This window comes from Euprymna scolopes, chromosome 23, assembly GCF_053919585.1.
Source record: "Euprymna scolopes isolate OS-2025 chromosome 23, ASM5391958v1, whole genome shotgun sequence".
NCBI classification, from domain to species: domain Eukaryota; kingdom Metazoa; phylum Mollusca; class Cephalopoda; order Sepiida; family Sepiolidae; genus Euprymna; species Euprymna scolopes.
Window position 1 is genome coordinate 25,129,334 of NC_136504.1, and position 17,386 is coordinate 25,146,719.

Below are 17,386 nucleotides of genomic sequence, written 5' to 3' on the forward strand. Positions count from 1 at the left end.
CTTCATATTCGTATCCAGGGTTTCCGGATTGATCTTTTTAAAAGCCAAATTTCCGAATTGGGTTCATTTTGAAGCAGTTTGATCTATAAAAATTATATTTGGTATTTTTCAAAGCATAAGGTATGAACTAAGTAAATAAGGAACAAGCAGAATATTATATAGATATTCGAAAACGAGGATACATCAAAGGGAGATCACTAATATTTTTTCCAAGGTTGCAATATTGTTTTTAACCAAATTTCGCGAATTTGGCCGTTTTTGAAGCAGTTTAACCAGCAAAAATGGTATTTGTCCTTTTTCAAAACATAACGTATGAACTAAATAAGGAACAAGAAGAATATTATGTAGATAATCGAAAACGAAGCTGCATCAAAGGGAGGTCACTCTTATATTCTTGCTCAATATAGATAAATGGACCAGGTTTTATATACATCAATTAAAATTTCTAATTAACCACGTTTAACATAAATTGAATAAAACACCAATTAATTACATTTAATGGATAAATATAATGAATAGAATTAGATAACTGTACTATTAATTGTATGGTCCAATATTTGAAAAAAGAAGGAAAATTTTGGTTAACTTGTGAGGTTATATTATGTATGTATCCTTAGGTATGTTGTATATGTTTATTTATTAGTTCAAAATTGTCAATACGGGGCGTTCGTGTGTAGTAAAGTAGTAAGACGACGTATTTGAATGGTAAAAAATAGTAATGATTGCGCTAACCAATATCTGGAAAAACATCCATTTCATAACGCACAAAGAAACGACTCCTTTTGGGGGGAATTCTCAATAGCAACATACAGAGCAGAATGTTGGGTCTTGAAGAAAGTCGACAAGAGGAAAATTGCTGCTTTTGAATTGTGGTGCTACAGTAGACTTCTTCGTGTAAGCTGGGTGGACAAACGTACAAACGAACGGGTTGTGAAGAAGATTGAACCATGCCAAAAACTGCTGGAAAACATCAATTCAGGAAATTGTGGGACATGTAGCCAGAACAGACGACCTTAGAAAATATCTGCTCTTGGGTATAACCCTGGCAAAAGAGGACGTGGAAGACCAAAACAAAATGTCAGACAATGTGAAGGACATCACGGATATTAGCATGACTGTGTTGCTCAGAATGGCGCAGAACCGGAGTCTTTAGCGACCATTCGTGATGAGTGTCACGGTTGATCACTAATGATCATTCTGTCAAAGAGAGAGAGAGAGAGACAGCCAGACAGACAGACAGACAGACAGAGCACTTGTAGAGATGTTTACAATACCCTCTATAACTTGTATAATTGTGCATGTGGTATTGAGTATATATTAACCTGTGTGTATTCAGGCTATACTTTTAACGATGACGTTTCGACAGAAGTACGTATATGATAATTGTCAGTAGTCATAAATGTGCGTGTTGGTTTAAGGATGAGGCATAACTTTTATATTCTGTTTACGCGTGTGTGGCTAGCACCTGTAATTTTCTACGCCAAAAGGCATGTTTAATCCAATAAAATGCGTATTGAAATTAACGAACCCATGTTACATCAGGCGATGTGCAACAGGTACACCCCTTTTCTGGTACCCCAAAAAATAAACGTTAAACCGTCAAAGTTTAGGTCCAAATTACAAAAATGTAACCTCTGCGTTCTCTACCAAATTACTCAGCCAATTTCTGATCCAAACATTTGAAATTATACATAAAGTGTATTCAGAGAAAGGGCAAGCGTTTTAATCGGTGTGGGTTGAAAATTTTAGCTGCCAAGGGGTCAGAGTTCAAAAGATTTTATTTTTGCAGTGTCTAGAAAAACTACTGAGCCAATTTTGGGTCTAAACATTTGACATTTATAAATAACAGGTATTTAGACATGCGACAAGCATTTTACTCAGTTTTGGGACGTAAATTTGGCTGCCAAAAGGTAAAAGTTGAAAGAGATGACCTTTCCAGATTTTACCAAATTCGTCTGCCAATTTTGTGTCCAAAGACTTGAAATTTTAGATGTAGTGAAAGTGGTAGTCTGTCTGTGTGTCTGTGTGTCTGTCTGTGTACATTTCCCTACGCAATAACTCTGTCAATTTTTAGTCTACAAACTCGAAATTTGATGTACAGGGTACTGAGATTTGGGGAAACTCTTTGTAATCCGTTTTCGGCCAGAAATTTGGCTGATAAAGGGTCAAAGTTCAACGATTTGACCTTTGAGAACTCTACCAAACGACAATTTTGGGTACAAACAATTGAAATTTTAGATATAGATTCCTTGGGCATGGATCTGACTTCATAATTTGATTTGAGCCCAAAACAATAAATGTTAAGGGGTCATAATAGAGGTCAAATTTTAAAAAACGGACCTCTGCGGTCCCTATCAAATTACTCAGACAATTTCTGGTCTAAACATTTGAAATTTTACATAAAGGGTATGTATTCATAGATAGGGCAAGCTTTTTATCGGTTTGGGTCGAAAATTTATATATAAATGTATGTATATATGTTTGCATGTCTTCCCAAAACATTCGACAGAGACGACGGATATTCACAAGATCAGTATCGTTTTGAAGCTCGACCCTGCAGACGACAAATACCGAAAAATTGGCTAAAAACATTAATTTCTTCACCCTCAACTGGGCACTTTTCAACAGGGAGGGTTCGCTTTTTTTTCGCCGATATTTTCGAAAGTCATCCCCTCTTTTCGATTGTCTAGCCTTAATTTAAACCTGCGTCACTTCCCGTTTTGGCGGTGGTCGTAGCAGCAAATACGTCACGTTTTCCCCCTATTCTTTTCCTCCTTCGTGACACGGGTTCGAGCCTTCCTACTTCCACTTTTTTTTCTTTGCTCAATACACACCTCCAAACTCGCGGACAATGCCGGACACCCATGCTAGTATATATATATATATATACATATATATATATATATATATATATATATATATATATATATATATATATATAAAGACTCGTCACCCCCATTCTTTATCCTTCTCACCCTGGCAGACAATTTAGTTAAAATTGCTTAATTAAATTAAGCAACAAAAAGAAACTAAAATCAAAATAAAATAAAATAAAGTATTGATATAAAAATAACAGACAAATGTTCTCTGATAACGCTGGAGGGAAAATGGCCGATACTGCATCACTCGGCTACATACTACACAATTTGCCACCGAAGACCAAGATTTCGCCACAGATTTTCAATAGCGTTACGGTCAGGTTATTGACTTGGCCATCCTATTTCTTTCTCCCAAAACCATGCAGTAGTTGCCTTAGCCGTGTGCTTGGGATCGTTGTCCTGCTGGAATATCCAACTGTTAGGCAAGTTCAGACTCTCTGCAGACTTCGAGAGATTATCGTCAAGTATAGCCCGATACATTTGAGAATTAATTTTCCCTTCTATGATGTGAAATTTTCCATGGTCGGCTGAAGAGAAACAAGCCCAAACTATTATACTTCCACCTCCAAACTTCACTGTAGGAATGGTATTCTTTGCGTTAAACGCTGAATTTTTTTGTTTTGTTTTTTTGTTTTTTGTTGTTTTTTTTTTTGTCTCCAGACATGACTTACAGTATTCCGACCAAAAAACTAAATTCTCGTTTCGTCTGACCATAATATTTTATTCCAAAAGCTTGAAGGTTTCTCCAAATGTTCCTTGGCATATTTTAGACGATTATTGACATGAATCGGTTTTAACAAAGGAGTTTATTTTGCTTTCCGCGATTGGAATCCTTTCTTTCGAAGCACTGTCCTAATTATATTCTTGCATACACGTGTCCCAGATGATTCTAACATTTTCTAGAGTTCAGAACGACTTATTCGTGGATCCTTCTTCACTTTACGGACCAAGAATCGAACCATACGGTTAGAAATTTTGAAAGAACGCTGATGTATGGAGTACTGCTGTCACATTTGGGCTCGTGCATCTGCTACTAGTCTCTCGTTCCTGGACAGGGTCCAAAAGAGAGTAGCCAGCCTAATAGGTCCCGAACTGTCATCTAAACTTCAGCCCCTGTCCCACCGACGTAATGTTTCATCCCTCTGCCTGTTTTACAAATATTTTAATGGTGGATGCTCTGACGAACTACAAGCACTTGCACCCCATCGCCGAAAATACCCCCGACAAAACCGACAAGAAGCGAAGTCCCACCCCTACACAGTTGAGATCCCTAGATGTAAGAAAGCCGTTTACTCTAATAGTTTCTTCCCCATAACTGCTGGACTTTGGAATTCTCTTCCGGTTTCCTACTTTCCCAACTGTACTGACATGCAGAAGTTCAGGTGTAATGTAAACAGACATCTTGCTACTAAACTCCCTACATAGTACCCTGAAACTTTGGTTCCTGATAGTAGCTCCCTACATCAAAGTGGCAACGTGCCTTGTTTAGAGTGAAAGTGTAATAAAACAAAAAAGATTTGAAGTGCACGAGTAGGACTTCCATCTACGAATCGTGTCACCGACACTCCAAATTGAGATATTCAACATTGTTGAAATTTTTCTATACTCTGAAACATCCATGCGTAGCTGAATGATTGATTTTCTTGTTCTTTTTTTTACCGGCAATTCTCCAGTTTTAGACATCGTATAAACAGTGCGACTAAATTGACCAAAATAAATAAGCTGTTAAGAGTTATCTGGATTTACGTAACTTTTTGAACATGACAAATATTTGGCTAATTTAAACTATTTTTCTTTGTGTTTGAATCTTAGATATGACATTTATGTAATTAGCTAGTGAATGCGTAAGTATATATGATTTTTATTCCAAGATTTGTATCTACCATACAAAAATACATTAGAATAGCAGTTTGTTGTTGATTTTGTTTTCGTGCAATAAAAATAAATCAACTTTTTGCTTTGTATCCGATACTGATTGCATCCACTGTATGTGTGTAAGTGTGTGTATATATGTGTGTGTGTGTGTGTGTGTAAAATTTCACAAACAATTTGAATTTTCACTAAACGATTCTATTTTTTCTTTAAACATTGTGTATGAAATTAAATCAAATTTAACATAGTTCAAATTACCTAACGCCTAGTAACAATATTTGAAAAGTCATAATATTCTGTTTATTAGTTAATGACTAAATTCTATGAATAAAATTATCTAAACCTATTAGTGATGAGACTATTCCAATATGTTTCTTAATTCAGAGACAATTACGAATTCCGTACTAAATTCTCGATTCCGATACAATTACCGATTCCGATTCCAATTCTTTATAAATCTCTAAATATTTAACAATAGTGTTGCTATATAATTCCGATTAGCATTTAAAATGTGCATATATTTTTCAGACGTAAAAATACAGGTACGGCGAATGATCTATAGATTTTAGTTTTACTGGTATTTTAAAATCAATAAATATTTAATATTTCATCATTACTGCCAGAAGTGAAAGGTTTTGCTTTAAACTTTAAACAATGTCAATTTAAAAAGACAGTTAAAAGATTTTATTTTGGCATCGGAAAATAGACACAATTTTTTACGATTCCGTTACCCCTAAAAGTTCTGATTTTTTCGATTCCCGATTCCGATTCAAATTAATCGTCCCAACACTAAAACCTATACACATACTTAAAATTATATAAATATATGTGTGTGTGTGTGTGTGTTTTGTTTTGTTTTTTGTTTTTTTTTACACAGTGATCACCACTTATCAAGGCCCGGAAGCCACTCAGGGATAAGGGTTATTGCAAGTACATTACGTTAGTGTGGAGATTTGATGGAGTGTTAACTTAAGGGGGCGGTTCATTAGGAATTTGTTAACATTAGACTTGAAGACATCCAAGTTGTAGTCCGGTGTGTGCGTGTTCCTGTGTGTAAACGTGTGTGTGACAGAAAGATTGTGAGGGTGAAGACAAAATTTAAAAAAATAGGATTAAACGAACATAATGAAATCAACGCTAAAACATGCATAGAAAGATATTTTTTTGTTTTTGTTTTTTGTTTGTTTTTGTGGTGTTTTTGTTTTTTGATTTTTGTTTTTTGTTGTTTTTTTTTTGGGGTGGTGTTTTTTTTTTCTTTTCTTTTTTTTTTTTTTTTTTGCATAAATATTTATTTGGACCTCCTCGGTAGATAATGTATATTACGGCAAGTATTTCAGTTTTTGTATATGCATGCACGAAAGAGAAAAAAAAAGTCAACATGGAGCAGATGCAAACAAGGACAAGTGGAGATTGTGGAAAAATCTGTGCTGATCCGATAGTGTACAAGTATGATGGTAGAAGAGCTACAATGTTATGTCTGTGAAAGGCAGTTTAAGTCATAGGTTAGGCTAGGTTGGATCGATATAAGCGAAATAGCAGTCCAGTAAAGACTTTGTTGTTGTTTGCGATTGAAAAAAGTGGCTAAAGGCGCATGCTATAGTACTGAGTATTTGATTTTCGCAGCATTAGCGAAATTAAAAGTATGTTTAAATTTAAGCATATGCAAGATCAAGCGCTTTTTTCTTTTTTTTTTTTTTTTTGCTTTTTCCGGCTTAACTGCTCTATTTTATCAAAGGAAAGTCAGGTTTTGTGCTATGTTATGGATTTATAGTAGAAGAAATTCATGGATTTTGTATTTGTTTAAAATTATTTTAATTGTTAGAGCAGTCGATTGAACGGCCTTATAAGCACATTTAGTTAGAGCATTGTATATTCGTTCGTTGTACGAGTTAGAAGATAAAGCGTAGGTTTTTATCTTTATTTTCTGCGAAAGATTCAGAGGGGTTTTTTCTAAGAGTAAAGGTGAAGTATTTATGGTATTTTAAGAGTTTAAGTGAGTTTTCGCCAATGTTAAATTCGCCGAAGTATAGTCTTATTATAATGCTGTTTTTTTTTCTCGTAGATTGTTAGTGGCAATACAAATAACGATAGTCATATCTATTAGTTAACTTATAATCAACTTGGAATTATAGTGTGTTAAACAGGCACAATTACTTTTAACCAAGACAGAAAATAATGGTTATCATTCTTTCCACGGATTTCCCCTGACTTGACGTTTAACATATCACCGTTGAAGAAGGCCGTATGTTACGGATAGGTGTCTGGGCAATCGCCGAAACACAATGAGTGAATTCTAGGAATAAGGTTACCTGTAATCATGTTACGGAGAGGTGTCCAGGGAATAATAAATAATGTTTCCACTTCCGGAAATAAAACAGATGAGTATCGGTTGAAGAGAGCTTCATATGTATATCTGAAACGGTCCCTAATTATTTTGAAACCGATGGTACCGATGACTTATCTCATCTAAATTTTCTATAAATAAAAACATAAATAATATATATATATATATATATATATATATATATATATATATATATATATATACAACTAGCAGGGTGACCCGATGTGCGCCCTGTCATATCAAAGAACCTACTGTAGATTTTATATGTCGAGACTTTCGATAAATGCCCTTTTGGTATTAGGCTGTGTAAGATGTTAACTTTGGTTAAAATCGCTTGTTCATTCTTTCATCGGATTATTTTTATTATCGCTTATCGTCACTTATCGAAGATATTCCGACACAAAACCTATCTAAGAACACGGTCAGGCACATAAAGTACCTTCGTGCGAGATTTCATTAAAGTCGGCCCAGCCGTTTGCGAGTACATAGGGAACGAACTCAAAGACACACAGACAGAGTTCCTTTTATGTAATAATAGAGATAGAGATTAAATATTTAGAATACAACTGGAAAGATAGATTGTATATATATATGTGCACGAAAATGTGTGTGAGTTTTTTTTTGTTTTTTTTTTTTTTGCATTAATTCATCTGGTGTACACATATTTTCAAAGACAGAAACCAACAACAACAAAAAAACACTGAAAGAAATACAAATAGGAGATGAATCCTAATCGAGTGGAATAATCATCGCCGTCTTTGAATTCATTTTGATTTGGAATAATTTCTTTTCAACAATTTATTCCTGCAAGTAAATTCCATTTCATAGTTTTTTTACACTTAATTAATTGTATTGAAATCTATTTCCCCCGTAGGTTACTTTCTTCTTATTATTTTTTTTTTACAAGAATCATAATTTCGAGATTTTTTTAAAATTTTAAAACAGAATCGTTTATTTCTCTAAAATGTGACTCGATCCATCAGTTTAAATTGGTATATATGTGGGTTCGTATGCTTGCGATGATATCTATATCTATGAAGATACTAGCTGTCTCTCTACCCGGCGGCGCCCGGGTATATAAATGTTTGCGCGGAAATTGACAAAAAAACTACTACTTGCATTTTTTTTTTGTCGCTCAGGTTTTTTATATGGTGATTATTTAGAGTAAATGTTTTCCGTGTGTGTGTGTGTGTGTGTGTGTGTGTGTGTGTGTGTGTGTGTGTGTGTGTGTGTGTGTGTGTGTGTGTTTCATAAAAGTGATAATTTGTATTCCTTGTATAATTTGGACTATTGTTCTCATATCGAGGTTTATTTTTACAACGTTTCGGACGATTAAAACTCTGACAGTGTAGCATGTATCCACTTAGTAACATATAAAATTCAGTTTTAAGGAGTAATTTTTGCATCCTATACATTACGTCATATGTGACATCATACATGACATCATAACATATAAATATATTATACATGCTATGACCTCATTCGGAATAAACAAACAGACAACCCTATGCTTTTAGTATAATGGATATATAGCCATTCACATACTACTCTTACGCTGTATGATAGTTATTTAGTGTGTAATTTTTAGGGCCATGACAACAGTATGTATTTCCATTGTTTTGACTCTCGAGTGTGTATCCGTTGATATCTTATATGCTTTTAGATAGAGTGATATGGTTCTCTGTTGATTAACTGTGTCTAACTGCGCCGGATATATACTCGAGAGTCAAAACAATGATAAGAATATCTTGTTGTCATAGCCCTATTGATTATACATTAGGAACCTCTTAAGCTGAGATTCGAACCCCGCCGTTTGGTTTGTATTCAGGATAGCTGACTCTCACTCTAACAACTCATCACGAGTATAAAGGAAATTATACTTTTATATCCATTTACATTATCGACTGGTTAAAAGATTCAATGCTTTTACGAAATAGAATTCATGCAAAGTGGCAATCTTTCTTTTTTTTCTTACTAAAGTGTTTAACATTTGAATTGAGAAAATATAGTCGTTCATAGACAGCTGTTCCGCCGTATCATGTTTTTCTTCTGTGTAGTTTAATTCATCAAAATGTAAATACAATCAGCTCCAAGATAATATCTATTGAAAGTTCAAGGTGAAGATATAAATATGTTTGCACGGTTTTCGTTTTTTTTTTGTTTATCGCGGAGAGAAGCAACTGAGGTTTAAGGATTACTGAGATTGTCAGTTAGTGATGAACTTTGTGGGGACTGGCAACAGTGAGTTTAATGGTCAGATCTTGATCATTTTAATGGTCAGGTTGACAGATAATTCGTTAAAATTCAACTTAAAATCATGTTCTATCCAGTCGGAAAGCAGCCTCGTGGTATCGTTTTCCCACGGATGGAAAGGTCGCAGAAGGAAATATTGTTCGTGATAATTCCGTTTAACTTTAAATACATAGAAAAAGAAATGAAATCACTTTACAATGGCTGTTACTAGACGAGTTTTCGCCATGAATATTTCACAATAGGCAACCAGATATCAGTACTTAGTAGAACAATTACCATGGAAACAATGATAAAGTAGAGAAAGAGGCTGCACGGAAAGGAAGGGATCAGATTTCGAAGTCGATTCTGTCAAAGATGATAACGGTATCTGAACGGCATCCCATCAGATGTGACAACGGTACTCCATCTTAGTTATATAGTTTATTTCGTTGAAATAGTTACAATCAATTTTTTTATATAATCAAAAGTAAAAATTACGAACGAAACAAACTTAGACACAAGGCCCTCTAAGAAGTTGTGGAGGGTGTGTGTGCAGGGTCTTTCTATTGTCTATATAACTTTGGAGATTACTCTTGATTGCCAACATTCACCAGAATACCACATTCACTTCATGGTGTTAAACCTACTTAATAAATTCCCCATGTGTTTATGTGTGTGTGTTTGTAGATATTGTGTGTGTGTTTTGTGCTGTTCTTGTTTTTTTAGATATTGTGTGTATGAATGTGTGCGTGTGTGTGTGAGTGTGTGTTTTTTGTGTATTTTTTTAGATATTGTGTGGGGGTGTAGGAAAGAATTTCAATTCATTTAGAAAAAGCCTTCAATTGGTATCATATATATGCAAAAAAGTTCGTGGTTGGAAATGGTGAAAAGCTAAATAAAATGCCCACATAAAGAAAATTTTTTAAACAATCAAATGACTAATGGTATGTTGGTATGGTCCCTCCCGACACTTGTCTAAGTAATAGATCGCCCACTGTTTTCTGTTGGGAATGGGGTAATTATTATAGGATGTGGGGAGAAAATAATGTAGAGAGGAAAGTGGCGGTGGAAGGTGACCTCCAAGTGGTGGCAGTCCGGATGTAAAAATAAAAGTGGTGCATGTGTTGGGAAAATTCGGAGGCTCTCTAGTACCCAGAAAACAGGAACAGGACCACATTTGTACCACCAGTCAAGAGTCTTTTTAATATACTAGACTAATCTAGCAGGATAGGTTCCGAAGGACCTAGGACCGCGGGTGCCATGCTTTATGGAGGGAGCACGAATTCAAATCTGGCGCCTCGACGGATGCATAAACTAGTGTCATGCACCCACCTCTTATCGTAGTCCACTCGAGACAACCTCCTCCAATAGCATCTGGTCTTTACTTTAAGCAAATGTTTAAAGTAAACCTGAGAAGGTATCTGATTCTTGTACGCATAAATGATTGCGTCACGAGTGAGCACCGCATTCGAAGCATGAGCCCCGCAAGGACTTGTGGTGTAATGGATAAAATACCAAGTATAATTACGTCACTCCTCTAGTGGTTGTAGTGTTAAATCCTCAATACGAGCAATACTAAAAATACAATAGCGAACTACGAAAGACCTCTACCTGATCATGTCTGATTAAAGGAGAGAATTTTACCCCCATGCATTAAAGAGTTCTGTTCGAAATCCTTTCACTGTTGAGGTCCGTAAATGCCAGAAAGCTTTCTTCTCTAATAGATTCTTCTTTCAGACATGATAGAAGGCTCTTATCGCTCTTGGGATTTGTACATAACTAGCCAACTAGTATATGGTCTGCAACAAAAACAGAAAACCGGTTTTATCAAAGGGAAATGGAATTATGTCGTCTTTTCTATCTCTTTTTTCATTCCACCATGTACTACCAACGCCTAATCGTATTTCTATGCTCCTTAAACGAAGTTTTGCGCCAAACTCATCTAGTCTATACCCACTCATCCCTGCAGAAAACACGTCCTTCGCTCACAGCCAATTAACTCTGCCACCCGTTCTATTTCAGCCCCCAATTTTTTATTTATTTCTTTAGCATTCTCTTTATATTTGTCTCGTCCACCCAACATTTTTCTTTGCGCGTCTTTTATTTATTTTTTTTTTTTTTTTACCCATTTGCCATTTTCGCGACCAAGATACCTTTATTTATTTCAAGACCCCTTGTCCTGATTTTTTACCTCTCCACACACACTCACCCTCAATAACCACGCAAGTCTATTCCCCTAGATTCCAGACCTATTGTAAATGACCATACTCTTCGGGCCACATCTCTTTTCTGGTGACCTGATGACCGATCGCCAACACGATGCTGGCTCCTGGGGCCACTCCAATTGTAACTAGATTCAAGCTCAGTCTGTCTAATTGAAACCATTCTTTTACTTCCTGATTTTTCTTTCTAAGTTTTTTTTCTTTTGTTCTTTTCTTTTCCTTCTTGTTTCTTTATTCTTTCTTTCTTTGCATTTTCTATAATCCTACCTTGCGTTGTTGTTTAGTTTACTTTTTTTTTTCTTTTTCTTCTTTTTTTTCTTTCATTCTATCCTCTGTTTTCTGTTTTCTTTTTTCCTTCATTCCTTTGGGTTTTACATGTTTCTTAATATCTTTGTTTGTTTATCTATTTTTTTGTTGATGTTTGTTTTGTTTTTTTGCTGTTTTCCTTCATTCTTCTTGTTTTTTTTTTCATTTTAACTTTAATATTTTTATTTGTTTGTTTTTTTGTTTTTTGCTTTTGTTTGTTCTTTCATTTTTCTCCATTCGCTTTTCTCTTTTATTCCTTTGCTTTTTTTCTTCTTTCCCTTATTTTTGTTCGTGAGTTTTTCCCCTTATTCCCATTGTTTTTCTTTCATTTCTTTGTTTTTCTTATATTTATCGTTTAATTTATTTTCATTTATTCATTGATACTTTTCTTTTTTTTTTCATTCCTCTTTGTTCTTTTTTTTTGCTTGTTTTTCCTTTATTTTTTATTCTTTTTTATTTTTCTTCCTTTATTTTTTGTTCTTTTTTTGCTTGTTTTTCCTTTATTTTTTGTTCTTTTTTATTTTTCTTCCTTTATTTTTTGTATTTCCATTTGTATGTCTATCACGCTTAAGTTTTACATTTAAATGTTGCATGTCTGTCACGCTTAAATTTTAAATTGAATTTTCGTATTTCTGTTATGCTTAAGTTTTATATTGAATTTTTCGTATGTCTGTCACGCTAAAGTTTTAACTTGAATTTCCGTGTGTCCGTCATGCTTAAGTTTTAAATTAAATTTTTGTATGTCTGTCACCCTTAAGTTTTTAATTGAAATTTTGTAGATCTGTCATTCTTAAGTTTTTAATTAAATTTTCGTATATCTGTCATGCTTAAGTTTTAAATTGAATTTTCGTGTATCTGCCATACTTAAGTTTTCAATTGAATTTCGTATGATTGTCAGGCATAAGTTTTAAAATGAATCTTCGTGTGTCTGGCATGTTTAAGTTTTATATTGAATTTAATGTCTATCACGCTTAAGTTTTTAGTTGAATTTTCGTGTGTCTATCACGCTTAAATTTTAAATTGAATTTTCGTGTGTCTGTCACCCTTAAGTTTTAAATTAAATTTTCGTATGTCTGTCATGCTTTTAAATTGATTTTCGTATGTCTGCTACGCTTAAGTTTTAAATTGAATTTAAGTGTGTCGGTTAGGCTTACGTTTTAAACTGAATTTTCGTATGTCTGTCATGCTTTTAAATTGATTTTCGTATGTCTGCTATGCTTAAGTTTTAAATTGAATTTAAGTGTGTCGGTTAAGCTTACGTTTTAAACTGAATTTTCGTATGTCTGTCATGCTTAAGTTTTCAATTGTTTGTTAAAATTTAATTTTTGACTTTCGGTCACGCTTAAGCTTTAAATTGCATTTTAATGATTAAACGCACAAATTGAGTAAATGTATCTTAAGAACGTCTTTTCTTTTTCCTCCCTCATCCTTTGAAATTTTTTTTTATTTTTTTTTATTTATTTATTTTTTTTTTTTTTTGCATTTTTGGTTCAATAGTGCTTTTTCTTTTTCCTCCCTCATCCTTTGAATTTTTCTTTTATTTATTTATTTATTTATTTATTTTTTTTTTTTTTGCATTTTTGGTTCAATAGTGCTTTTTCTTTTTCAATAGTATTTTTCTATACTTTTTTTCTTTTTGTTGTCCGTGTCCGCTGGTCGCCGCTGCCAGCTATCAATGACCAACAACGGTGCAGCGATTATGTCACGTTGAACAGTAATGGCGGATGGAGACAAGTAGAGGGGAGTGGGGTGAACTGAGAAGTTTGCAGAGAATTTTCACAAGTAGTAACATGGGGGTTCGTATACACGTACCCGGGCAAATACGGTAAACTTTTTAGGGACCTGAAAGGGAGCCCTGCCCCCGAGACATAACCGTCCCATCCTCTCTGCCCTCATGCTAGTGGATAGCGTCTTATTGAACGACTACGTTTACGTCATATTGTGTTTGGCCGGACACTGGCTGTTATTATCAGAGCAGCAGTTGTAATTATATGTTGGTCAAAGGGACGAACGCAGATGAGAAGGGACGAATATAAAAGAAGAAGAAAAGAAGAAGAAGAAAAGACGAAGATGAAAACAGAAGATAAAGAAGGAATAATCATATGAAGTAGAAGAGAAGAGACAAATAAATAATAATAATAATAATAATAATATATCAATATATATATATAATAAGAAAAAATTAATAAGAAGAGAAAGAGATAACTTCTACTACTACTACTACTACTACCACTAATAATAATAATGATAATAATAGTAATGATAATAATAATAAATAATAATAAATAATAATAATAAATAATGATAATAAATAATAATAATAATAATATATAATAAGAAAAATAAATAAATAAGAAGAAAAGAAAGAAATGAATACTACTACTACTACTTCTGATAATAATAATAAGAAGAAGAAGAAGAAGAAGAAGAAGAAGATGAATAATAAAAAGAAATATACTTATAATAATAATGATAATAATAAAATGAATAATAACAAAAATAATAATGATAATAATCAGAAGATTAATAATAAAAAGAATAATACTTATTATAATAATAATAATAATAATAATAATAAAAACGAATAATAAAAACGAATAATAAAAAGAATAATACTTATTATAATAATAATAATAATAATAATAATAATAATAATAATAATAATAATAAAAACGAATAATAAAAACGAATAATAAAAACGAATAATGATAATGATAATAATAAAATTAATAATGATGAGGATCATCGTCATATAAAGCAGAAAACGAAGAAAACGAAAAAGAAAGAAGAAGAAGAAGAAGAAGAAGAAGAAGAAGAAGAAAAGAAATAATAATAATACTTAAATGATAAAGAAGAAATGGGAAAATAGAAAGAAGAAAGAGAAGAAGAAGAAGAAGAAGAAGAAGAAGAAAAGAAAGAGAAGAAGAAGAAGAAGAAGAAGAAGAACAACAACAACAACAACAACAACAACGATGATGAAGAGGGAAAGGAAGAGTAAGAAATAAAATATAAATATATTGAAATATGATACCTTTATGGGCAAAACGGACTGAAAACCTTCAAAAATGCTTAAAATAGAAATATATGTAGAGGGAAGGGCAAGAATAATCAGAAAGGAAAACGAATAAGAAAGAAAATCAGAGAGAAGTAACGATAATAAAAATAAAATGAAGAAAGTGGAATAAAAAGAGGAAAGATGTACGTATAGATTGTTGGTTCGTATTTAATTTAGTAATCAAAATATATACGGCATAATCGTGTTAGATAACCGAAGTTAAGCAAAGTTGAACCTGGTCAATATTAAATGGGTGATCATTTGGTTATACCACGTGCTATATGTGCTCTCCGTTTACCCCAGTATTGCATCCAGTCTTACTTGACTTCTCTTTATCACCGGAATAAAGCAGCGCCGACTCAGGAAAGGAGACGTATGTTTGGAGTTTGCGTAACTCTTGGTGAAGCAGGCAATTGCACGCACAGGCGCTCTTACAGGGGATATCCAACATTTCGCAGGACTGAACAGAGGCCTTTATAAGAAGAAAATGATGACTCTATAACTGTAGAAATCAGAAAGAAAGAAATAAAGACTTGATAATTCACATGATTCGGACTACTATTCTCATTGTGTATGTTATTTTTACAAAGTTTTGGCTGATAATCACTGCGACCTTCTTCAGGTGTATCTTATTGATCTCGGGAATCTTTAGGTTTTGTTTGTGTTTATAAAACCATCAGAAAAGCGTCAAATAGATCTCCAATATAACACAAGAGAAACTATAAGAATTTAAGGTTTGAATGACTTTTTTCGTAACTAAAAGACTGGATTGAATGTGCGTGTTTTATATATCATCAGCTTTTAAAATACTACAAAGTTAGCCGTAAGAATAAAAGTAGAAAAAGCAAAACGATGTTCGTAAAGTGTACTTATTCCTTTTTGTTGGTTTAGTAACGGTCATAAAGCGGAGTGTTTGCTGGTTTCAACATCGGAAACGAGCCGACTTCTCTCCTGACTGCACCTGTATGCTGTCCTCTTGGTGTTTGCTTTCATTCTTTTCATTTACAAAAATGCTGCGCTTTTATCGCTTTTTAACCGGCCCCTACAGACACGTTGGTTGTTAAACTAATTTTACCGGGTTCCGCTCTCATTATTATTTTTCTCTTTTTTGTCGGATGGGTGCGTCGTTCTTATGAGTAGTGACGCGTTTACGCACTTTTTTGTGACATCCGATTGGGAGTTTATGAATCTCCACAAATCTACATGGAATTTCGAACGGATTACTTGGTCAAGATCAAAGTGTAGTATCTGTTCTTCAGATGCTGCACTTCCATTTCTTGTTCTCTTTCGGTGGAGGATCAGTCCTTCACGACTGAGACAATTTTTTTTTATTTTTGTACCTTTTCTCCACGTTAAAAAACGACCCTGGTGTCTAACTCTGTCCCGTGGGGAGGCATAATAAATAGGTACTCTATTTAATATCTGCTTTTGTTCTGTCAGCGATGACTTGGTAGAAGTCTTAAGTAATTCACAATTGTATTCTTAGTATCGACCGTACTAGAGATTGAACATGCAGCCTTCAGAAGGACGTACTTTGTACTTTATCCATTACATTACGGGTTCGCATACTGGAACTAGTCAATAAAAAGAGAAAGGGAGGAAAGAATGATTAGAAAATAAATAATGTATGCAGTAAATTGAAAAAATAAATAAATAAAAAGACCTGAAACAAAAAGAAAGAAGAGTAAATAAGTTCGATATGAGAAGCAAAGGTGGAAGGAAAGTAAATAAAGAAAGAAGTAAAAAATTAAAATAAAAGATAACAGAAATACAACCAGGAATTCGAAACAAGGGAAGGGAAAAAAGAAAGAAAGAAAAAAAAACAGAATGAAAATAAAAATAAGTAATGAAAGAACTCCAACCAGAAGTGCAATGAAAAAAAAAAACGGAAGTGTAATAAATAGTTGTGTGTGTGTGTGTGTGTGTGTGTGTGTGTGTGTGTGTGTGTGTGTGTGTGTGTGTGTGTGTGTGTGTGTGTGTGCGGGGGGGTGACAAGTAAAGAATTGTGACGTTCCAGATTGGCGTATAAAAAAAGGATAGTAACGAATAAAACAAAAACAAAAAAATGGAGAGCCGATATCTAATCTGATTATGTCCATAGCTACAATTATTCTAACAACGTGCCGTACTCCTTTCAAAAATGACCAGGAAATAGGACAAGCGTATGAAAAAGCGGAATCATCGGACAAAATCAAAGACGATTCTCCGGAATGATTTTAGTGTTCCTGTGTCTCTTATTATCTTATTGCAAACGGCCTTCACTGCAAACATACAGTTTAGAAAAAGAAGGCATTTTATACTCTTTTATTGTTAAAGAGTGACTATACTTTTGGCTTCTAGTTTACGCATACTAATCGACATTCTTTTATGATTATGAGTTTTTCTCCATAAAATCCAGACAAAATATGACAATTTGGCATCGGTTCAATGTTCAGAGGGCGGTACGGGCCTGCATTTTTTACTTCATATCTACGCT